The sequence below is a fragment of the Myxine glutinosa genome, chromosome 4 (genome assembly GCF_964187855.1).
Source record: "Myxine glutinosa chromosome 4, kmMyxGlut1.1, whole genome shotgun sequence".
Lineage (NCBI taxonomy): Eukaryota > Metazoa > Chordata > Myxini > Myxiniformes > Myxinidae > Myxine > Myxine glutinosa.
In genome coordinates this window covers 129,790,265-129,816,522 of record NC_136264.1, presented here as the reverse complement: position 1 = coordinate 129,816,522, position 26,258 = coordinate 129,790,265, and the positions used below count along the sequence as shown (strand labels likewise).

The 26,258-nt window shown below is 42.4% G+C and overlaps 1 protein-coding gene across 10 annotated transcripts in view; it reads left to right on the top strand.

The window, feature by feature from the left end:
* LOC137425199 (kazrin) overlaps nt 1-26,258 on the top strand; it is a 738,641-nt gene that overhangs the window by 141,484 nt on the left and 570,899 nt on the right. For 8 of the 10 annotated variants that reach the window (XM_078776419.1, XM_068113383.2, XM_078776417.1 and 5 more), the window contains exon 2: nt 6,947-7,013. The gene's annotated coding sequence lies outside the window, so the exon portion shown is untranslated. Of the gene's footprint in view, nt 1-6,946; nt 7,014-26,258 lie in introns of those variants that run through there. The other 2 variants (XM_068113381.2, XM_068113382.2) reach the window with 1 other exon arrangement.

The window sequence follows — 26,258 nt, the reverse complement described above, 5'->3', positions numbered from 1 at the left end:
ACGGACAGTAAAATTACAGTTCAGTACTTCGTGTAACCCCCATGAGCATTCAGGAGAGCACGTACATGTTGAGGCATGCTGTTCACGAGATTTGCCAAGGTTTGGACAGGAATCACTTGCCATGCAGTGACAATAGCCTGCTGCAATTCACGCACAGAGGTGGGCTGCTGGTCCAAGTTGTCGATTTGACCCGTTAATTCTGCCCACAAGTTCTCGATCGGATTCATATCCGGGGACATGGCAGGCCACCCATATGCCCTACACCACGGTCAGCAAGAAAGTGTTGGATAATGCGAGCACAATGGGGCCGTGCATTGTCATCTTAGAAGACAAAGTTTCCTCGAAAGGCTGCACGAGCAAATGGAAGCGATGTTTTTTCCAGAATGCCCCTGTACTTGAACTGGTTCAGGTTTCCATTCAGAACAACCAGGTCAGTTTTGCCACCTGCATGAAAAGCAGCCCAAATGGTCACCCCACCACCTCCAGCTTGGACTCTTGGCACTATACAATCTTCATTGTAGGCTTCATGCACTTGTCTGCGCACTCGGATGCGGCCATCTTGACGATAGACCAGAAATATAGACTCGTCACTGAAGATCACGTGATTCCAGTGTCCTGGCTGCCATTGACGGTGCTCTCTGGCCCACTGCAATCGGCGCTGGCGGTGTTGTCTGGTCAGGCATGGCTTTCTCAGGGGACGCCTGGCACGATAGCCTGATTGAACCAGTCGTTGGTTGACTAGCCTTCTGGATACAGGCACATTTGTCAGTTGCTGCCACTCAGCCCTAAGCCGATTAGCTGATTTGGTACGGCCATTGCGGACTAACCGGTGCAGCTGGCGATCATCCCTCCTTGTGGTTCTACGGGGACGTCCTGGCCTCGGTATTGGAATAGGGACACCCCTCTGAGCATTTCGTTTCAGGATCTTTGACACCTGACCTTGAGTGATGCCATACTGCCGAACAATAGCATGCTGTTTCATGCCGGAATTTCGTAAAGCCACAACTCCATGACAAACAGCATTGTCGAGTTGACGGACCATCTCCAGAGGAAGCGGCAATAACTTTTGTAGACGTGCAGCAGTTGTTTTCCACGAATCCAGAACGCAACAACCCTTATATACCCGATTGTGAAGCCAATCGTCAAATGTACCTGTCCGTACATTTTGTCACACCACCTGTGATATAATCCTGTTATTGACTTCTTGCTGTGACAGACAATCAGTGACATGGTTCTTTTAACAAAGAATTCACCGAAGCATAAAAGAAACTCACCAGATTGATATACTGAGTTCAGAAAGTAAACCCAAGTCAAGAAAAAAAATATATTCCATATTAAATGCCAAGTCTGTATATATATATATATATATATATATATATATATATATATATATATATGTATATATATATATATATGTATATATATATATATATGTATATATACAGTCACATGAAAAAGTAAGTACACCCCATGTAAAATTTTGACTTTTTCAACATATTTCAACATACAGTTATTTGATCTTCATTTCAACAATATTGATAGATAAAGGTGATATAATGTAACAAATATCAAGAAACATTTACATTTTGTAGTCCATTGTATAATTTAAGTAAACATAAATGCAAATTTCGCATGTGGAAAAAGTAAGTACACCCCTACATTTATCACTACTTCAAATACCTAAAATTAGAATCAGGTGCACCAGCTCAGGTGCAAATGATTAGAACATCGTTAAAGAGGATCTTGGAGGAACCTGTCTTATTTAAACCTCAGACATTGAGTTTGGTTTGCTCTTTGTTGTTGAAGTGTGCGGCGTCACCATTCCGAGATCAAAGGAGCTCTCTGAGGCCTTCAGAAAGAAGGTTATAGATGCCAACGAGTCTGGGAAGGGATTTAAAAAGATCTCCAAACAATTTGAAATCAATCATTCGACTGTCCGGAAGGTCATCTACAAGTGGAGAAAATTCCAAACAACTGCCAACTTGTTCAGGCCAGGCCGCCCCAACAAGTTCAGCCCGAGAGCAGACCGCAAGATGCTGAAAGAAGTCTCTAAAAACCCCAGAATGTCATTACAGGACCTACAGGTAGCTCTTGCCACTGTTGATGTCAAAGTGCACGAGTCTACCATTAGAAAGAGGCTGCACAAATTTGATCTACATGGGAGGTGTGCCAGGAGGAAACCTTTGCTGTCCAGAAAGAACATCAGGGCAAGACTAAAGTTTGCCAATGAATACCTAGGCAAAGACCAGCACTTCTGGAACAATGTGCTCTGGACAGATGAGTCAAAGGTAGAGCTATTTGGCCACAGTACCAGAAGACATGTTTGGCAAAAACCAAAGACAGCATTTGACCACAACAACCTGATACCAACTGTAAAGCATGGTGGTGGAAATATTATGGTTTGGGCAGCTTTGTTGCATCAGGGCCTGGGCAGATCACCATCATAGAATCCACAGTGAATTCTTCATTGTACCAGAGGGTGCTTGAGGATAATGTGAGGCCATCTGTCGGAAAGTTGAAGCTCAAACGAAGATGGACCTTGCAACATGACAATGACCCTAAACATACCAGTAAATCCACTAAGGAATGGCTGACAAAAAAGAAATGGAGGGTTCTGGAATGGCCAAGTCAAAGCCCGGATCTAAATCCCATCGAGATGTTGTGGGGGGATTTGAAACGAGCTGTGCATGCAAGAAACCCCTCAAACGTCGCACAGCTGAAAAAATTCTGCATGGAGGAGTTGGCAAAAATTTCTCCCAGTCGATGTCAGAGACTAGTAGACAGTTATAAGGAACGCCTACTTGAGGTTGTTTCTGCCAAAGGGGGCAATACCCCCTATTAGAGCCAAGGGTGTACTTACTTTTTCCACATGCGAAATTTGCATTTGTTTATTTAAATTATACAATGGACTACAAAATGTAAATGTTTCATGATATTTGTTATATTATATCACCTTTATCGATCAATATTGTTGAAATGAAGATCAAATAGCTGTATGTTGGAATATGTTGAAAAAGTCAAAACTTTACACGAGGTGTACTTACCTTTTCATGTGACTGTATATATATATATATATATATATATATATATATATATATATATATATATATATCGAATATATAGATGTATATCGAATATATAAAAGATTAAAAACACCTCACAGCCACAAAACACGTCATTAATAACACTTCGCAGCCACGAAACACGAAACTAAAAACACCTCACAGCCACAAAACACGAAATTAAAAACCTCACAGCCACGAAATTAAAAACACCTCACAGCCACGTGATTTAAAAACACCTCACCACCACGTCATTTTACACCTCACCACCACATAATTCAAAATACCTCACCACCACGTGATTCAAAACGACCACCACGTTATTAAAAACACTTTACATCCACAAAAACAAGTTTCAGGGAGTAGTTCAGTGACAACAGACACTGCCCAGATATGTAAATATATAGATAAATAAACCTGAAAATCGCAGAGCCAAAATTGTTTTTTGGTCTGGAAAGCCCATGCGAGGTTTCTTCTTCTTCAGCCTCTCACAACCCTGGGTGAATATGCGATCTTTTAAAAAAAAGTTCGAATTTTGCCAAATCTGTTTTATTCCTTTGTTAATATACTTCAGCCATTGACAAATCTGGAATTATAATTTTATTTGAGGATCAAATTAACCCGGGACATTGTGTCAAACTATGCCTGCAGGCTGCAAGTCTGTACATGTGATAAATAAATAATTAATCGTCCACAGTCGAACTCTTCTTCTTCACGCAATAACAACTTCCAGCTTCCAGACCGTACATCCAATCATCTTCAAATTTTGCACACTTGCTGCTCTTCATGACTTCTACTAGAGTGTGAAGTTTCACGTCGATCAATGAAGTGGTTCAAGGGATATAAATGTTTTTATTATTTGCATTTAATTAACGATATCTGCCAAACCACGTGACCTATCGCAAATTCCAAAAGGACATCTTAGTAGACTGACATGCTGAACAGATTTGTGAAGTTTCCCCTCGATTGGATCACAACTGAGGGAGGAGCTAGGTTTTAAATGTTTGTGCTTAAAAACGTCATAACTCTGAAACCATGTGATGCATAACATGGTTTTTAAAGGAAAACAGAATAAAAAATTACCAAAAAAATTCCCCAAAAAACTTCCTGGATCCGGAATAATTTCCTGAGTTTCACCAAAAACTAATCAATTCTTCCTTATCCCAAGTGCAATCATCCAACCAACTTTCATCCAAATCCGTTCAGAACTTTTCCAAATATGTATCTTGTTAACACACACACACACACACACACACACACACACACACACACACACACACACACACACACACAAACACACACGGACACGATGGAATGCATTACTCCCTGGCGGGAGTAATAAACAAACAGACAGACAGGGGTGAAAACATAACCCCCATCCACCTTTGGTTGCGGAGGTTAAAAAAAAAAAAATCGTCGCTTTATCCTCACAAGCTTTGTGTTTGGAGTTGGATTGTTAGAATCAGATAAGATTCCATCGTCAACGTAAAGTGTGATGATAATCTGGAATTTTGATTTATTTGGGTAAACAAATATTTCATTGTGTACTAGTGGGGTCACCCGTGGGAATCCCACTGGCATGGACGTGTGTGACATTTTGACATCTTGAGTTTGATGCTGCACCTGCACATTCAGTTTTACAAAATGGTTACTGGCAATTTATCAGATCCACAAATGTTGTAATCTACACAATGTATTTACTTCTGATAACATGTGAATGCATGTGCGTGCACATGGGAAATACAGTTTGAAATGTGTTATTACATGTTATGTAAAATGTGACTTTAAGGGCTCAAATCCTCTCCCTCCCACATCACGCACACGGGGGAGAGTGGGTCGCACACGGGATGTAACTCAAGCAAGCATAGATCCTTCACTGTTTTAAAATCATTGGGGCAGCTCCATTATGACAATAAAAATTTTGATCATTAATTAATAACAATATATAGGCCCTAAATGAGTAACTTGAGATGGAAGCTACATGCCATTTAACACATGTGTGTGGCCATGACACCATTCCAAATACTTCCTTTTGAGGAATTAATGATCGTTTTAAGGCCATTTTCCCCGCTCGAGCGGGGGTTAGCCTTGCGGGCCCCATGACAATCATGGTTCCCTGTTTGAGGCAATGTTTTTATGGCCGGATGCCCTTCCTGACACCAACCCTTGGTCACGCTCTTGTGATGCGCAGGGATACGGTGTACCTGTTCTAGGTCGGGGTACACACTGTGATCATTCATCCCAGCAAACTGGTACTCAATTTGCCGACCTCGGAAGGATAAACAGGCTGAGTCAACCCCCTGGCGTTAATTCAGCGATTGACCGCGATTTGAACCCAGGATCCTAGGATCCCAAGCCGGCACCCTAACCGCTAAGCCAACACCAGGAGATACTTCCTTTTGAGGGGAGGATATAATTCAATGAGATACTTTGCATCCACATCATTGTATACACGACGAGGTAGATTAATATAATTTCCAATGGACCACAACTCAATGCAGTGGCACCTCGAGACGGGACACCATAAAGGCAGTTAATTTTCAATATATCAGAGAACAGACCAGAAGCAGACAGCTCATATGTGACCTAAACCAGAAAGGTTACCAGCTGAATAAACCTGCCAATTTGCAGATGAGTAAGATTGTGGAGCCTCATTATAGCTTTAAAACTTTGTGGTGCAGGAGTTTTATTCTTTCTCTCCACTGAAATGGCAGAACCAGAGATTCCAGCCTGATATCTACCTGTGACTTTGCAGTTCCACTTTACGGTCGGTTGGGGTTTTTTGGGGTTTTTGGGGTTTTTGGGGTTGGGGTTTTTTTGGGGTTTTTTTTTGAGTTGGGGTTTTTGAGTTGGGGTTTTTTTTTTGTCACTTTGGTTTTCTTGACCTTGTTGTATTATCTTATTATTATAATTAAAGATATATTTACAAGGCAATCATTATGAAAGCATGGATAAAACCCATTTGGCTTTTCCTGCTTGTCATATCCACACGGCACTGCTTCCACTCACTGCAGGTAGTGTTAATCTTGCACCTACTAAACCCAAGCTATTGTTATTTCCAAAGCCATATTACATGCCTGTTCTGTGATGAGCTCCTCATTTTGGTGTAACTTACATGGGAACAAAGCAATAATCGATTTGAGGCTAGGATATGTTCCACAAGGTAGGGAAACTAATCGGTAAAACCAGACCCTGTGACATTGTGACATTGTGGTTAGAGTGGCCGCGCTGTGTCTGGGAGGTTGGCGGTTCGATTCTGACCCAGGCCGAGTAGTACCAAAGACTTTAAAAATGGTGTGTGCTGCTGATTTGCTTGATACTCATTTTAAAAGGGTAGAGCATGGATGGATACTCTCTGGAGGCTGGCAACCCATTGGGGGAAAGTGGGAGTCAGGGTCTGGGTGAGAGAGACTGTGTAGAAAAAAAACCTTGGACACCACCAAATGGTGTTGCCAGCACCCAGAGTGCTCCGATAAGTTATTTCCCCAAAGGTCAACGGCTTTCTCAGGTTAAAGGTCTTGTGATGTCTGGTGTCTCTGTCTGCATGTACGTGCGTGATTTTTATGTACAGTACTGTAATGACTTCCATAAGGCTTGGATCCGGTAGAAGAAATATCGTTACTCTCCTGCAGCTTGATGATTCTCCCTGTAACCTGTAACCACCTGTAACCCTTTTGCGTAATACACATTTAATGATCGAGTCTCTGATGCAAAATAAAATTTGCTCTTATTTTTCTCATGCTTTCACTTTGAGATTTGCTTGGCATTCTTTGCTTGGCAATAATGATAACATGTGTTCATGATGTCGTTTACACCATATCTCATGAATATTCATGTTTGGCTTATTCTCTATTCCTTCCTTCCCTTTCTCTTCTTGTCTTCAGTGTATTCTGCCATTTTGCCTCTTGCAATTAAGAACGAGTGCCGAGGCTATTCACAAGAAAGGTTAAGGTGAGGCAGTCATGGCTCCTTTCAATTTGGAGTAGTGTTGGGGTTTAAAAAAATGAATATGACAGTAACTTATAAATATATAATAAATATGACAGTTATGAATATGACAGTAACTTATAAAATGATGGTGATTGTTGTGCCACCCAACATCTCTGCATGATTTATTAGAATTCGAACACTTTATTTAATACTATATGCAGAGCTCACAAACATGAAGCATATTCATTGAAATCCAAGATGGAAATTTGTATTACTCTGCAATATGTCGATTGTGTCACTGAATTTTTTTTTCTTCGACCTTCAACAACAACACAACAACATGCATTTGAAGGCCATTTTCCCTGCTAGAGCGGGTGCTAGCCTTGCGGTCCCCATGACAATCTTCTCCATTTTGCCCTATTTTCTGCATCTCTCCTTGTTAACCCCCTTGCCCGCATTTCTTCTTCCACCATTTTTAGCCAAGTCTTTCTCGGTCTTCCCCATCCTCTACTTCCTTCCACATTAATTTCCATCACTCTTCTCAACCAGTCACTTTCATCCTTCCTCAACACATGACCAAACCATCTCAACCTGTTCCTCTTCACAGCATCAATCACAGGCAATATTCCCATCATCTTTCGCAATTCATCATTTGTCTTCCTCTCTCTCAACGATACTCCGCACATCCATCGAACCATTCGCATTTCCACCCTTTCCAGCCTTCGTTGCTGCTCTACGTTCATTACCCATGTCTCGCTCCCATAAATCATAACACTTCTCACACATGCAGCATACACCTTTCCCTTCAGCTTCAGCGACACTCCCCTCCTCATCAGCACGCCACTCAGTTCCCGAAACTTCTTCCATGCACATCTCACTCGAGCAACCGTTGCCGAGTCTGATCCACCTTCTCCATTCAGCATGTCTCCGAGGTAGCAAATTGTTTTCACACCTTCCAGCTTCACGCCGTCTCCAAGATCCAACTCAACATTCCCTCCATCTGCAGCTCCCTCTGTGCACACCTTACATTTGAATGTAGCTGCCACACTGGTAAATGACCCTCTCAGACCACTACATTTTTGATGAACCCACTCAGCGCACATTGTACATTGAATGGAGTTCACTCCGACACCCTTCCTGCACACAGCACACGGCCACTTCCCAGTTCTTTCCACCTCACCACATGCTTTACCACTTGCCATCACCTTCGTCTTTCCGATATTCACCTTCAGACCTTTTGTCTCCATACATTCCTTCCACTTGTTCATCTTTTCCTTCAGTCCATCCATACTTTCCGCAATCAACACCAGATCATCTGCATACAACAACTCCCATGGTAAACCCTCCTTTACGTTCTGAGCCTGCACCTCCATCACAGCTACAAATAGTAGTGGACTTAGTACCGACCCCTGATGCACTCCCACCTTCACCTCAAACTCACCACTGTTCCCATCCTTCGTCCTTACAGCTGTGCGTGCTCTTTTGTACATTGCCATCACTACTCTGATCAACCATTCCTCCACTCCTAACTTCCTCAATGCCCATGTCAATACTTTGCGTGGAACCCTATCGAATGCTTTCTCCAGATCAACAAACCCAAGAAACAACTTCTTCCTCTTCTCCATGTACTTCTCCTGCAACTGCCTCACAAAGAAAAGCGCGTCTGTCGTTCCTCTTCCTGGCATAAATCCAAACTGCATTTCGTCGATCTTCACTTTCTTCCTTATCCTCCTCTCCAACACCCTTTCCAATACCTTCATTCCATGCTCCAATAACTTTATCGCTCGGTACGAGCCACACTCCAGAGGGTCACCTTTCCGCTTGTATAGAGGGACGAGGGTACTCAGTTCCCAAACCACTGGAATGCGGCCTTCTTTCACCACCAGATTACAGATCTCTGTCATTCTCTTCACACCCCAACTTCCTGCTGCCTTCAACATATCTCCCACAACTCCCGTCGGCCCTCCCGCTTATCTACTCTTCATTGCTTTTATCGCTTCCTCAACTTCCTTCTCAGTTATCTTCTCTGCCGGTCCTAAAACTGGGTTACTCTCTGTGTTGCCATCCCATTCATTCTCTGTATTCAACAGCATTTCCATATATCTTTTCCATCTTCCTTTAATTCCATCTGGGTCGACAATGATTTGTCCCACTTCATCCTTCAAGCAACTCACCCCCATCACATCACACCTCTCTTTCGCTATCTGCTTTGCAATCCTGAATACTGCTTTCTGACCCTCTTCTGAATCCAAGCGTTCTCCGAACATTTTCCTACATGCCTCCTGCGCCTTTGCTACCTCTTTCTTTGCAGCCTTCCTGGCTGCCTTATAACTTTCATGCTCTACTGTTTCTGCTCCCGTACCCTTCGCCTTCTGCCACTCCCTGAACTTCTTCCTCTTCTAGTCAATCCTCTTTCCAACTTCATCATCCCACCACCATGTTTCCAAGTGCCTCGGTGGTCCTTTTGTCCATCCACATACCTCACCAACGGCTCCCAACAGACTAGCTTTCATTGACACCAACCACTTTCAAGCTCAACCACATCATCCTCTACCCTACTCAGCCTCTCTTTTAATGTCTCCCTTACTGTCACCTCTTTCAACCTCCACACCTTCATTCTCGGTTGGTACTTCACCCGCCGAGCTCTCCTCGCACCTTTCACCCTTATGTCGCAGACAACCAAGTGGTGCTGTGAAACAGCCTCCTCCCCCGGGATCACCTTTGTGTCCCGGAGGTGCCCCCTATCTCACCTACGCACCATCAGGTAGTCAACGGTTGTCGTCGACCCACCTGACATGTATGTAACAAGCTTATTATCCTCTTTCTGGAACTGAGTATTACAAATCATCAAATCAGCTCCATCAGCAAACTCCAAAATCCTTTCACCTTCTCCATTTCTCACACCATATCCGTAACCCCCATGAACTCCCTCAAAACCATCCATACTCCTTCCCACATGTCCATTCAGGTCTCCTCCCACCACAACAACTTCCTCATCTTTCACGTTTTCCATCAGCTTCTCTATCGCACACCAGAACTTGTCCTTCTCTTCATCGCTTCGACCAACCTGCGGAGCATATCCCGAGATGACGTTCACCAAGAGCTTTCCAATCATCATTTTCACCATCATCAACCTATCACTCACTCTAGTCACACTCACCACACTGTCTACAAACTCCTCAGAAAACAGGACACCAACACCATTCACGCCCTCCAGGCACCCTCGCCACACAAACTTGTATTTCTGTCCCTGCCTACCCTTCACCATTCTCACACCACTTCCCTTCCATCTCGTCTCCTGCACACAACATATGTCCACTCTTCTTCTGACCAATACTTCCACCACTTCTCCTGATCTCCCTGTCATTGTCCCTACATTCCATGTCCCAAACCTCAGAAACCGATCTCCACTTCGGGCTGCACCCTGCCCATATGTACTTGTAATTGTCATGGTTCTCTTTTTGAGGCAATGTTTATATGGCCGGATGCCCTTCCTGACGCCAACCCTCTTAGTCGTCTCTTACGACACGCAGGGATACGGTGTACCTATTCTGACCAGGGTACACACTGGGATACGTTTAAAACATGGAAATTCGGGGGGGGGGGGAGGAGGGCGGCGTCAGCATCACGGCTGCGGTTTAAACATATTCCAACAATATCCAAACAACCATGATAACCATGAAAAACAATCTGGGAAAAGTCTCCAAGCGAGAACGTGGATTTGAGAAAGAAGAAGCAGAGGCGGAATAAAAACGAGATATAGGGGGCGGGGCACAAGTCGAGACGAGGAGGAGAGCGAACAAGCACGTGTCTGGGAGGAGAGAAAGAATCAATATAGAATTCTTTGTCTATCCGTTTGTCCTGTTTTTAAAAACGCCGGACAAAGGGTAAGATGCCCGCGAGAGGCAGGGGGGAGAAAAGAAAATCAAAGAAACAAGCAAATGCTATGAAGGAAAGAACTTACACTCACAAAACACCGACGGGGGGAAGGGAGCCCGGAAAGACTAGGCCGCGCACGACGCGCGAATAAAAAACGACCAATCGCACACAAATCCGCAACAACCACAAAACCAAAACTAAACAGAAACACACAACAAAACAACCAGCGGAAACCCGACAAAGACACGAATGGGAAAACACTCAAACTTCGATGCCGTGGAGAGATCGAAGCAAGCCTCGTCGCCCGAGGGGCCGGAAGTCCGAGACTCTTCGGTCAAGACTCAAGATTAATCTTTGGTCACTTTTCCCTAAGATAGGTTGGCCTTCAATGTGGATGGGCAGCTATTGTGAATAATTATCAATCTTTGCAAACATTTTGGGATTATTATCAGGAGTTATTATATTTAACTCCACCAGAACGAGTGCAAACAGCTGTCCCGAAGAGGGATGGAGATTATGTTTTCATGCCTGTCTGTTTGCTTGTGACCAGGATGTCTCAAAAGGTTGTGGACAGATTTGGGCAAAACTTTATGGGCAGGTTGTTTATGTGACAATGAAGACATCATTCGATTTTTGTGAAGATGCGAATATGGATCCGGATATGAGAATTTTTTATTTTTTCAAGTGATTCTTCACCATTAAATGATCAGGCCAAAAACGATATACAGCATGATAGTTCAAAAAGTTGTGGAGGACTTATGACAAAACTTGGTGGATGAGTTGGTTAGGCGACAAGAATAAGCCGATTAGATTTTGGTCCAGGCCCGAATCCATATCCAGCCCATCAGTGGGGAACAAAATGTAAACTTTTCAGCCTGGCAGAGGTATGCTCTCTACCGAGTGCCATTCAATTATTATTATTATTATTATTATTATTATTATTATTATTATTATTATTATAATGTCCCCCGTTGGACTTAGTCCGAAACGGGGGCTTATGGGTTGAGTCTCTTCGTCAGTCCGTCTGCAACAATATCTCGGAGATGTATGGACCAATTTTGTTCATACTTAGGAAAAAGACAATCCATGATGGTGTACGTATGCACATCATTTTGTTTCATTATACCATTAAAGATGGCCGACTGGCGGCCATTTCAGTTGTAAAAATCCCGATGTTGAACACGTCCTCAACCATCTCTCAGACATGCATTTACCCATGCTTTGCAAACTTGACACTGTTGTAGCTGGATACATATGAGGAATGATGGCACACATATAAGCACCTAATTATTTTCGACATTAGATCCAAGATGGCCGACTGGTGGCCATTTTGTTGCTTAAACGTGTCCTTACCCCTTTCTCGAGATGCATGATCCGATTTTGTTCAAACTTGGAGCAAAGACAATACATGAGAGTATGCATATGCAGAAGCTTTTGTTTTGTAATCCCAAGATGGCCGACTGACAGCTTTTAACTCCATACAGCAAAATTACTAAAACCACGAGGGTTATTTATGACATTTTATGTCTTTTTCTTCTTGTTATTATTGTTAACATGTTGGCTTCAGAGGTATCCACCAAACTTGCTTGTCATATTCCATTTGGCATTTCAGCTCATGCAACAATTCATGCCTCAAGTTTCTCACATTTGGTTTGCTTGATCAAGTCACACCCAGTGGTGCAACACTTTCAATAACAAAAACCATATGTGCTAAAATATTGATGTATTCGGAGGTGCAACATCTTATTTGCATCTAAAACTTCAGTCACTGTACGATTTGTTGCAAAATTAAAAGGCCTGCATCCATTCTTTAATAATGATCCCTTGTGTGCTATATTTTATAATTATTATGATTATTACTTTAAACATTATGCTTTGCCTTCATAAATGAATGCTCTGAAGGCTGGAATTGTGTTGACTGATGCTGTCGTACTGTTTTCATGCGCTCAAAGCAGTTACTGGGTTGGATCTCATGTTGTCTCCAATTATGACTCTTTCTATCACGGGTCTGTACACTCTAGCCGTACAATATTCCTGAGTGATAAATTCCTCTTAGTTAAGATGCTATGGCTTTGATATGAATTGAGGTCAGGCCTAATGGACCGCCATTGATTTTTTTCTACCAGCATGAAAAACGACAATGTTATATAATCTTGAAGATTTTCTGCTCCCGTCTATCCACTCTAACCACAATTATCAATTCGTCTACCCGTGAGGTGTGATTGCTGCCTCATAAGCACTGGCCATCTGCTGTAAACAGCAGGGTTGTCCACGAGAGAGGCGTGGGTGTGGAAGGCGACCATTTGCTGTAAACAAATAATTGTAATTAGCACATGGAGTTACTCGCTGGTGTACAAATTTCCATGAAATTACCCCCTCCAGAAAAATAATCTTATCACATGTCATTCTGCATTGTTTAAAAATACATATATTTTGCTTGATTTCCACAGTTTAACAAATGGAAGATGTTCTTTTTTTGATATTTCTTTCTTGATTAGGAGAATGCGGGTGGTACTGACATTTATGGGCAGCATTTGACTTCCTATCTGAAGAGGCATCTTCAAAGTCATCCACAAATGATAGGTCAGCACATTATGTCGACCACACATCGCAGATTTATCTCCTCTCTAAAAGCTCTTGGTGAACTGAACTGATTGGGTTTTTCTTGAGTCCAATAGGATCAGTTCCTATATATATATATATATATATATACAGTGCATTCAGAAAGTATTCAGACCCCTTCACGTTTTCACATTTTTAACTCAACTGGACTATGTCCAGCTGAGTTTTTGTCGACACCCAGTGTCCGTTGTCCGTCGTCTGTCTGTCTGTCTGTCTGTCGTCTGTAAACAATTCGACGTCTACGCTCTAAAAGTCACAAATATTGATTAATTTTGATGAAACTTGTTATGCAGCATCTTTAAGACAAAAACTAGTTTGGGATTGCATTTGGGCGTTGCACGCCCAAAAATGGGCGTGGCAGGGCGGCCATATTGAAAAATCAATTTTTGTCATATATTTTTAGCACATATAAACTATATATAGTTTGTGGTTCTATTCTGCATATTCTAACCATATTGATATAGACCAATTGAGTTCAGGTTCCCTGGAACCTCTCCAGTGTTATGTTGCAGCCTTATGCTGAAATCGTTTAAATTCATTTTTTCCCTCATCAATCTACACTCAATACCCCATAATGACAAAGAGAAAACAGGATTTTTGAAAGTTTTTCAAATTTATTAAAAAGAAAATAACTGAAATATCACATTGACATAAGTATTCATACCCTTTGCTATGACACTTGAAATTTAGCTCAGGTGCCTCCCATTTCTCTTGATCATCTTTGAGATGTTTCGCCACCTTGATTGGAGTCCACCTGTGGTAAATTCAATTGATTGGACATGATTTGGAAAGGCACACACCTGTCTATAGAAGGTCTCACAGCTGACAATGCATATCAGAGCAAAAACCAAGCCATGAGGTCGAAGGAACTGCCTGCAGAGCTCAGAGACAGGATTGTGTCGAGGCACAGATCTGGGGAAGCCTACAAAAAATTTTCTGCTGCATTGAAGGTTCCCAAGAGTACAGTGACCTCCATAATTCTTAAGTGGAAGAAGTTTGGAACAACCAGGACTCTTCCAAGAGCTGGCCGCCCGGCCAAACTGAGCAATCGGGGGAGAAGGGCCTTGGTAATAGAGGTGACCAAGAACCCGATGGTCACTCTGGCTGAGCTCTAGAGATCCTGTGTGGAGACGGGAGAAACTTCCAGAAGGATAACCATCACTGCAACACCCACCGATCTGGGCTTTATGGCAGAGTGGCCTGACGGAAGCCAAACAGTTCAATCTTGGTTTCATCAGACCACAGAATCTTGTTTCTCACAGTCTGAGAGTCCTTTAGGTGCTTTTTTGCAAACTTAAAGCGGGCTTTCATGTGTCTTTCACTTTAGAGAGGCTTCCGTCTGGCCACTCTGCCATAAAGCCCAGATCGGTGGAGTGTTGCAGTGATGGTTGTCCTTCTGGAAGTTTCTCCCGTCTCCACACAGGATCTCTGGAGCTCGGCCAGAGTGACCATCGGGTTCTTGGTCACCTCTCTTACCAAGGCCCTTCTCTTCCGATTGCTCAGTTTGGCCGGGCGGCCAGCTCTAGGAAGAGTCCTGGTTGTTCCAAACTTCTTCCACTTCAGAATTATGGAGGCCACTGTGCTCTTGGGAACCTTCAATGCAGCAGAAATTTTTTTGTAGGCTTCCCCAGATCTGTGCCTCGACACAATCCTGTCTCTGAGCTCTGCAGGCAGTTCCTTCGACCTCATGGCTTGGTTTTTGCTCTGATATGCATTGCCAGCTGTGAGACCTTCTATAGACAGGTGTGTGCCTTTCCAAATCATGTCCAATCAATTGAATTTACCACAGGTGGACTCCAATCAAGGTGTAGAAACATCTCAAAGATGATCAAGAGAAATGGGAGGCACCTGAGCTAAATTTCAAGTGTCATAGCAAAGGGTCTGAATACTTGTGTCAATGTGATATTTAAGTTTTTTCTTTTTAATAAATTTGCAAAACTTTCTAAAATCCTGTTTTCTCTTTGTCATTTTGGGGTATTGAGTGTAGATTGATGAGGGAAAAAATTAATTTAAACGATTTCAGCATAAGGCTGCAACATAACAAAATGTGAAAAAAGTGAAGGGGTCTGAATACTTTCTGAATGCATTGTGTGTGTATATATATATATATATATATATATATATATATATATATATATATATATATATATATATATATATATATATATATTGTTACGGTTCGCGGTTAAGGATGGTATGTTTGCCGAGCGGAGGCCCCGCGACCTAACAGTTTCCCCGATTCACCCGATTCACTCGAACGTTGGCCGTATCGCGCCACAGATATTCAATATGGAAAACTCTAAAGCGACCGAATGCAAAGAGGAAGAAGAAGACATACAGAAGAGTAACGGGATTTATTATTTACACACACAAGCAAAAGGGAGCAGTCACGGTTTGGTGTAGGGGACATGAAAAAGCAGGTGACACAGTGAAAATTACTAGCTTACCTAACAGGCTTAACTTATTCCCAGGGACAAGACAAAAGACAGACTACGAACACACTTACACGGGGAATGATGATAGGGATGGCAGGTGGATGGCTGGCGGGATAGGGAGGTCCAACTCGTCCTGCAGCACGATCGGCTCGTTGGGCAGCCGCCGTTCCTTCGCGGCCCTGCTCCAAACTGCCGTCCAGGCCCCACGCTGCTGTGGCTGCAGTTTCGGTGGCTCGAGCTGCTGTAGATGCAGTTCCGGTGGCTCAAGCTGCTGTGGATGCAACCACCACTCTTGTTACGGACCTCTCTTTGTCATGGACCTGTCTTTGTCAATGTCATGGACCTCTCTATGCAGCTCTCTCTTCGCAACTTCTCTACGCAGCTTTCCTCTGACGACTCAGCTCTTTTCATGGACCTCACCACGCAGCTCAGCCCTGGTCACTCTTGACGCCTCCGGCGATTAAGCCGCCGGCCTTCAGGACACGCCCATCGGTGTGCTCACCTCGGCCCTGGTTGGTTGCGCGACCCTCTGGCTCCGCCCTTGATGACGACGGGTGGGCACGCCTTTCTTCCCCAACCCGAGCACATGTTTAATGGCGGCAATTGTAGTTGGCAATGCGAATGGCAATTGACGAAAGGGGAAATGGAGGTTTTTGGGAATGGGAATGAAGGGAATCTATCTTTTTCACTTGGTGCAATGGAGTGTCATTTTAATGGAAGACAAGGCGTTACCCTAAAACACATAATAAGGATATAAGCTACTGAACAAGGGTATTATAGTGTCCTTCAATGGATGCTTTATGGAATTAACTACCGGGACGCCCTTTGACCTTTATACAACACTGGAGGCAGGAGGGGCGAGACTCAAGCAATAATAATAATAAAGCACACAATAAAAAAATACAATCCTCATATCCGCAACAATATATATATATATATATATATATATATATATATATATATGTTGGAACCCATCTGTGGATCGGTCCCATCGGCCGATGGGTCTGACCCATCTGTGGATGCACGAGAAATGAGAATGCAGACCCATCAGCCGATGGGTCTGCGCCATCTGCGGATGTGTTGTTCACTTTGAAGGAATGTGTATGCATCAATGGTGGATGAGTTAACCTAACCCTAACCCTAACCCTAATCATCAGCACCTGCCACTCTCTACCCTGCCACCATTCCCCTCCGCCATTATCAGAAGAACACCTAATGTTTTGTATGAATGTTGAGTATGTTATGTAAAGCTTTACTAAAACTGCCATGTATCTGTTAATTACAAAATGTATTGACAAAATGTATAAATAGATGGGTAGAAATAGATAATAAAACATTTAAAAATCATCTCTGTTAAATTCCTACCACATGTAATTCCAATGACTGTGTACCTGATTGAAGAGCACCATTCTGTCAACACATTCCTTCAAGGTGAACAACACATCCGCAGATGGCGCAGACCCATCGGCCGATGGGTCTGCATTTTCATTTCTCGTGCATCCACAGATGGGTCAGACCCTTCGGCCGATGGGACCGATCCACAGATGGGTTCCAACATATATATATGGGAGCGTACACTGAATCAGCACATTGCTGAGTCGTTGGACGACTCCTCAGCACGATCCCGACACACACCACTATGTATGCTACAGAATGAGGTGTTTTTACGGTGGCCGAAGTGCATGCAAATCATGCCACCAACCTGCTTGAGAGAGGACCATCAGTTCCATTCTAATGACAAAAATTGAGCGGTGAAAGAGTAATCCAATTCAACTCGAAAACATTTTCTGACTTAAATTCTGAATGCTTGCTTCCCTTACTACCGCAATTGCATACTTGTTCAAGCCATTTCTTTAGGCATTGCTACTGTCTCATACAAGGTAAAAATTATTTGTTTTCAAAATGACAATTTTGCTGTACAAGTGTTTCTGCGGCTATTGCTTTACTGTATAAAGACGTTACACGACATGCGATTACTTCACTCGTGTTTTCCAATCGTTCATGTTACAAGATTATTATTTTTTTCTGCGAAAGTGTTTTTTTTCATTCTTGCGTTATTGGATTCTTGTAATATCTACAGCTTTTGGCCTAGGACTACTGGCTTGTGGTGAACAGAAGAAAAGGCTCGGTCATCTACATACTATAATGTGTTGTTAGGGGTGGGTTTTGATTTCAGTTGGAAGGGGGGGGGGGGGGTTAGTAAACACACCATATTCATTGCAGTTGGGGAAACCATACACTCTATACAAATGAAGCCAACACGAACAAATTTAGCTCCTCAGCAGGCATCTGTATCTATTCCCCAAAGAAATATTTCTGTTAATTTCGAGATGTAAGGAATGCAATATGAGAGCTTGAAGATGGTTAAACATTGAATGAATGAATGAATGATGGATTATGAATGATCGTTTGAGCAGTTTTTGATAAATTATGCAAATATTCTGTATACAAGCTGATACATATATCTGCAATATTAAGAGAAAAAGCAAAATGCTCACGTTTGTAAAACTTGTACATCTTTTTATTTTCCTTTCACAAAATAAACCTTTCTGAGCTATCAACTGTATTGTTTCATCCTCCAGCAGAATGCCATACCCATCTTATCCATACCATGCTGTTCTTGGCACTGCATGCCACCCAAAAAAATTGTGTTTACGATCGTATGCTTGAGAAAGGCTTCTTACAAGACATGACAGATGTGTACCACTTGATTAATCTGCTGCGGGGTTCAAGGGAAGGGGGTGAGGGCCTACTTTGTCCTCGGGTGGTCTTTGCTTGATCCAGCTGCAGAACATCAAATATAATTTGCCCACCATGTTGCTTCATTTATGTTTTGAGAAGAAAATAACTGACAATTTCTGCTCTTTCGCCAGAGTATTTAAATACGTTTCTGCAATCGTTTTTGGGAGAGGAAGACTTTTAGCCTTCGAGGCACGGATGTGCAGTCTCTTCTGCTTGATACAAAGTGGTAGAGACAACACCAGAGATGGCCTCTTCATCTGGTGTAGTTGCTTCGGAAAATGTGCGGCCAATGTCTATGACAAGATCCTTGCTCGATTTATATGCTCTGTGGGCTTGGGACATCAGGTTAGTTGCAGCTTCAAAGCAATTTCATGCAAGCACTCTTCTAAAGAACTTAATTTCTCTTGGACTAAAATTGCTAACCTCCCCTTCCCTCTCACCTCCCCCAAACCCCCAAACACTTGCTGCACATTAAACGTGGTTTGTGTACTTCTGGCTCTACCTTTGGTGCATCCAAATGTTTAATTGTCTTCTGCTAAATATTTCCCCAGTGGTTTATTAATTTGATTCCTGAAAGCTTATAAGCTTGGGGGATAATTTGCGAAAAACATGATAGGGGTGGGAGTTGGTAGTGGGGGATAGAGGAGAGATGATAGGGTATACGGAGTTGGTAGGGTGCGGGGATTAGGGGGTTGAAATCAGATTCTAGGGGAAGCAAAAGTGTAAATGGACGGGAGAAAGGGGGCCATGTACATTGCTCTCCATGAGGATTACAATTTCCCCATTCTTGGATACAATTTATATATATATATATATATATCTCCCCACTCCCATCCTCCATTTCAATGGCCAACACATTGGGTGGTTGCCTTGTTGGATTGACACTGAAACCCATAACCCAGTTTAAGGTATAAATATATATTTTTTTCTTACATCATCGGAGCTCTGTTCCGATGCCTGTATTTCACATTTTATATATTTCAATTCTCCGTCCTTGTAGAATAGGCACAAGCACTGAACAAAAGAAAGCAGCACTTTCCTGGAATGCAGCCCCTCCCCCTGCAGAGTCCTTGGCAGATCCACGATCTGGGCCAGAAGGCTAGGCAAGCCACCGCTGGCTCTTGAAAATGAGGTATTGCGGACACTGTGTCAGAATCCAAGGTTGCCAGTCAAAACCCAGCCAGGATGGATATAGAGTTTTAATTGCCATCCAAAATACCAATGCAAATCTCACAAAAAAATATTTTCGATGGGATTACTCAACTGATCTCAGAATAGCATACCGGAAACAACAGGGTATTTAAAACTATTTCTGTGAATGTGGAAGATGTTTCTGTTGCACTCAACCAAACAGAATGCTGAAACAGTTTTCATTGTGGAACACACCGCAGCCCTCAATTTATTTGCACTTCTCTGTTCACACTTTGCAATAAGGAATATGTCTGTTGATCGTGCTTTTTGGATCTTCATTTGTTCTGTGCTGCTGATGTAATGCCTGGTTAGGGCAGGAATTTGGAATTTGGCCATGGTGCCGGCTATAGCTCGCCTTCTCTTTGCGAAGACGCTGTGGGATCTTTAACTTCCACCAACGAATGCTGGTAGAAGGGATGCACGTTTAACATTCATCCGAGGGATGGCACACACATTGGCAAATCCCCATGCCCGTGAAACACCGGGATGACAGTTTATAGCTGGGTCAGGATTCATACCCAGGCTAGACAGCCTGGAAGCAAGTGTACGTACCTCTAGATCATCTTGGCAGTCCCATAATGTCTCGTCTAACTACATAATTCGCATGCAAAGAAAATTGCCACCCATTGATATCAAGCATAGATGATACTTGGTTTTGCTTGTTATGTTGCAGGAGTAATTTGGTGCCAATCAAATCCTTCCCTCAATAATTAGCCATGTTTTATGCTGTTTTGTTCAGCTGATTTCCGGCACTAATGGATTTGACATACAAATTACGTCAACCGATCAGTCAATGTTTTTCCTTGGTAAAACTGGGCACCTTTATCGTCTCATATGTGCCGAATCCTGTACGGAACAGATTTGTGGTGGTGCAGGAGGCCTGTAATTGGTGCTTCAAGCTGGAACCATTGACTACTGAACTGGCAGTGTGGGAAGGGGCGTTCTGTATTTCATTACGCCAATTATTTTCAACTTGACGGCTAATTTTCTCAGTCCAATTGCTATTCTGTGACCTCGGCAGGTGGAAATCTGTCTAGTTAACCCTTTAATGGCATCGTTTTTGGATTTGATGAGATTGTAGTGCTGCAAGCGAAGGTTGTATTTTCACTGGTTCTTAAGTGTCTGGCCACCTTGGTTCAATAATGCTGAGAGAGTACAAGCTATAAAAAAAACCCCACTTTGTTAATAGATGTAAGAGATGTGCAATAGATCTGCAGGATAGTGCAGTCGCGTTCTTTTCCTGAGATTGCTGGACTAAAGCATAATGCAGGATCTGTTTTGATTTTTGTTATCCATCTTGGCTTTTAGTTTGACATGCTTATGAGTAGTAAGCATTAGCTGGCCGAATGTGGATAAATTGCAAAGTGGAATCATCTGTGGCATTGTTTTAAAATGCTGACTGCCTCGGATAATTCTATCGCTTTTGGAAATATGTCCAAAGACATTTATAAGAGTTTTCCCTTGGAGATGCTGCATGTCATTTAACTTTTAATTTAATCTTCTGTGGCATGTTGGAGAAGTCATTGGAGCATGCTGCATTTAGATTATTTTTTTTAACCAGAGCCAATTGCCACATGCAAGTTTGATGAGATTTAGAAAAAAAAACAGGAAGACATAAAGAAATTGTTCACAAGCGTTCCCAGTCGTGGAAATGACACTTCACAGCCTCTCAATCGAATTCCTGCTTGCAGACCTCGTTGAGTAACTTCAAGCCTGATGGTCAAGTGCACAAGAACTTCAGATCTCTAATCGTCCATTATTGACCAACCGATTGCTCTGAAGCCCGATACATCCCTGCTACTCGATGGCCTGCACAATCACACGGGCTTCGATTTTTCGATTTCAGATCATGGGGGTTTCTAATGGGTGTTACCCCTGAAACTTTGGATCCCTACTTGTGCCTTATTTACCAATCGATTGCTCTGAAACAATATACAGCCCTTCTACTCGATGGTCCGCAGGATCACTCGGTCCTACATTTTACGATTTCGTATTTTTCCAATTCGGATTATGGGGGTTCCCGGGATTACACTGTGAAACTTCGGATCCATACTCGTCCCTTATTTACCAACTGATTTCTCTGAAACCCGATACAGCCTTTCCACTTGATGGTCCACAGAATCGCTCGGTCTTAGATAACCTCAAAAGAGATGACCGTCAACCCACTCTGGAGGGCTATTTTTGTTATTGTTATATTTTTTCTAAATTATGCAAGTTGAATTGAGAACATAGCAAGAATGACATCACCGCATTAACTATCGATGTTGCTAGATGTTGCCAATTGGCCGTGTCAGCGGTGGACTTATATAAATTGCTGGGTTTTTTTTACACATAGATGCTCCCCCCCCCCCCCCCCCCGTATTGTTCAATTCTTGAATATGCAATCCCAGCCCAAGACTGGTTAAATTAGCAGATCATGAAATTAACATGAGAAATATTAACATTAACATGAGATAATTAACAGACATGAGAAAGGAGGCAACGATGAGGTGACTTGATAGAGATGTTTAAGATACAGTCGTGGCCAAAAATATTGGCACCCTTGCACTTTTTTCATATAATGAACCATTTCTTCCAGAAAATTGTTGAAATTTAAAAATATTTTGGCATCCACATATGTATTTCTTCGGTGTGCAGTGGAACAAAACAAAAAAATCTGAAAAAAATTACTACATCTTAGCTTATTCCACACAGAAATCCTAAAATGGACTGGACAATATCATTGGCACCTTTTAGAAGTTGTTAGAAATAATTAGATTTCAAGCAGGTGATTCTCCTTTACTTTGGAATTGAACTCGCCTATAGTGAGTTGCAGGTGCCTGCAATATAAAAATAATTCATTCAATCAGTTTGAATAGAGAAAAGGAGTCATTCTGCTGTTTTGTGTCACTGTGTGTACCACAATGAGCATGGAGAAAAGAAAGAAAACCAGAGAATTGTCTGAGGAGATCAGACACAAGAGTGTGGCCAAGCATGGACAATCTCAAGGCTACAAGTCGATCTCCAGAGACCTTAAGGTTACTGTGCCCAGTGCCCACCCTACGCAATGTTATCAGGCAGTTGAAGGCCCATGGCACTGAAGACAACCTCCCTGGATGTGGCCGCAAGAGAAAACTTGATCGAAGATTGTTCGAATGGTGGAGAAAGCACCTTGATCAACTGCCAAACAGATTCAAGCTGACATTCAGGCACAAGGTAAGACAGTTTCACCTCGCACCGTCCGTCGCCAACTCAATGAAAGGGGGTTCTATGGTAAGAGACACAGGAGGACCCCACAGCTGAGAAAGCCTGACTGGAGTTTGCCAAAACACACCTGAACAAACCAAAATCTTTCTGGGAGAATGTCCTGTGGACAGATGAGACCAAATTAGAGCTTTTTGTAAAGCACATCATCTCTATGTTTACAGAAAACAAAATGAAGCCTTCAAAGAACAGAACACCTTCCCTACAGTCAAATATGGAGGAGGTTCAGTGATGTTTTGGGGTTGCTGGGCTGCCTGTGGCACTGAGTGCCTTGAATGTGTGCATGGCATCATTAAATCAGGAGATTACCAAGGGATTTTGGAGTGCAATGTTCAACCCAGTGTCAGAAAGTTGGGTCTCCGTATAAGGTCATGGGTCTGGCAACACGACAATGACTTCAAGCACACTTCAAAAAGCACCCAGGAATGGTTCAAGACAAAACGCTGGACTGTTCTGAAGTGGCCAGCGATGAGTCCAGATCTAAATCCAATTTGAACACCTGTGGGGAAATCTGAAAACAGCAGTTGAGAGAAGGCACCTTTCAAATCTGGGAGAACCGGAGCAGTTTGCACAAGAAGAGTGGGCCAAACTTCCAGTGGAGATGTGGAGGAAGCTCATTCATGGCTCTAGGAAGCACTTGGCTGCAGTTATTTTGTCCAAAAGCTGTGCTACCAAATATTAAGTCGAGGGTGCCAATAATTTTGTCAATGCCATTTCTTTTTATTTTCTGATTTAAAAGGATATATTAAGTTCTGAATCAAAAACAAAGGTTCTGTAATATTAACAGTGAAATAAAGAATTGTGGAGACCAAATACTTTTGTCAATTTCAACTTATTTTTAGAGAAAATTGTGAGCTATTTGAAAAAAGTGCGAAGGTGCCAATATTTTTGGCCATGACTGTAATGATGGTAGAGATAAAATATGTGCAGATGAGTTTTTCAGGAGAATGACACTGATAGGACATGGGGCCACAGTTTCAGAGAAAAGAAGAGGAGAGTTCAGGTTGTAGCCAGGCAGGTGGCCGTGCTCAGAGAGTTGTAAATGCATGGAATGGTCTTCCTGCAAACGTCGAGACTGCAGAAATGGTAATCTTCTTTCTTTCCTTGTTCTTCTTCTTCTTATTCTTCTTCTTCTTCTTCTTCTCTCCCCTTTATAAGGGGTGAGGTCCAGGTTCCTGCCCTGCCTTTACCACAATACTCCTTCACTCCCCTCGGCCATTAGCCAACTCTCTCCACTCTGCAACCACCCCCACCTTACTGAAATCCCTTTTCACACAATCCTCCTATCCTCCCAGTATATAGTTTTAAAATTGAGTCAGATAGGTATGTAGAAGTAGTGAGGACAGGGGGTGTTTGGATATTACCATGAATGTGCAGGCTTGATGTGCCTGATAGTCTCCTCCTGTATCAAAGTTCCTTCTATTACTTCTTACACTATTATTTCCACCCTCGTGTGAGACTGGACAGAGAAAGTTTTTCCTGAATATCTTACGAACCAGCTGGTCAGTCAGCAAACGGTGACAGGAATTTTCAATTTGTTCAGAGTGCTGGTGAAACCTCACCTACTCTTCATGAAAGACACCGATGGATCATTAAAGTCCATCAACTAATATGAGTGGACAGGACAGTGAGATAAACATCCCTCCGAAGGACGGTACCCTTCATGATGTCATGATGCGATGCCCTGTCTGCAAATTACTCATCTGAGAGTTATAGTCAGATCAGCTCAAAGGTAATTGTGGTACCTCTGTACCATGGTGTCAGATTCACAGTTAAAAAGTGCAAAAAATGGGTTTTGAAAATTACCTTCAATATAAAAACTTTCTTTGAAGCCAGTAACCCCATGGGATATCTATTCTTTTTGGTTTTCCTTCTTTGTGGTGCAGTTTATGTATTTTGGAGTTTTTATTACCGGCTGCTTTCCAAATGCCCAGTTTCAATTACACCATGGCCTGCATTTGGAGCACACACTATTTCAAGGCATCATAGATGATCACAATCAGTTGTTGATTTTGTGTTAATGCTGCAGAAGATTTAATTTCTCTACAAATAAACGAGATATGACAGGTTAACATGAGGCAAAAGCATTCCCTTGACACTATCAAACCTTTGACTGCATCAATCAAGGCCTTCTCTGCCTTGGTAATGCAGTGATGCTTGAGATATTATGTTAAAAGGAAGTCGACTGGTCATTTTTTTTTCCACCAAATTCAATTCTGGGCAATGACAAGTGCACAGACAACACATCGGCATATCCACCTAGGTCAGGATTCTAAACAGCCATCCCAAAATGACACTGTTATGTTACAGAGATTGAATTCTTTATCTACGATACTCATGGACAGTTGTTTTGCTCTCAAATAAAATTAAAGCAGGAAATGCATCAAATGTCTGGTAACGTTTTGCAACGTTAACGTATGTAATTCCAGTTTAAACCTATCTATCATTTCTGCTGCTACCACCTTTGCAGGGAAACCATTCCATGCATTAACTACTCTGATCGGTGAAAACCCCCTGTCTAAATGTCATCCCAACTCTCCTCTTCTTCACTATCAAGCTGTGGCTCTGCTCCTATCGCTGTCTATTATGCTGCAAAACCCTTCACACTTGTTCTTTCTTTACCCTTTATTATCTTAAAATATCTATCAGATCCCGTAGCGATGCTAAGTGTATACAGTGCCCTGCAAAGGTATTCACCCCCGACTAATAATGGCACGTTTACATGAATTACAAATTATGTAGAAACAATTTTTCCAAATGAACTTTTTATTCATAACTGGTTGAAGAGATCAGACTATATACTGTTATAAATGAAGGTGGTTATACAGTATATCAGGAATACCCCCAAAAAAACATGTACAATTCAAATTTCACTATTACTTGGTGGAAGCACCTTTTGCAGCAATGACTGCTGAGTCTTTTTCGGTCGGTCTCTACCAGCTTTGCAGTGAGATGGTGAAATCTTTGTCCATTCTTCAGGTGAAAATTGCTCTAGTTCTGCCAAGTTTGACGGGGATCGTCGATGGACTGAAATCTTCAAGTGTCGCCTTAAATATTCAATTGGGTTCAAGTCAGGACTTTGACTGAACCACTCAAGAACATTTATTCTCTTTTTATTCAGCCACTCCAGTGTGCCTTTAGCTTTGTGCTTTGG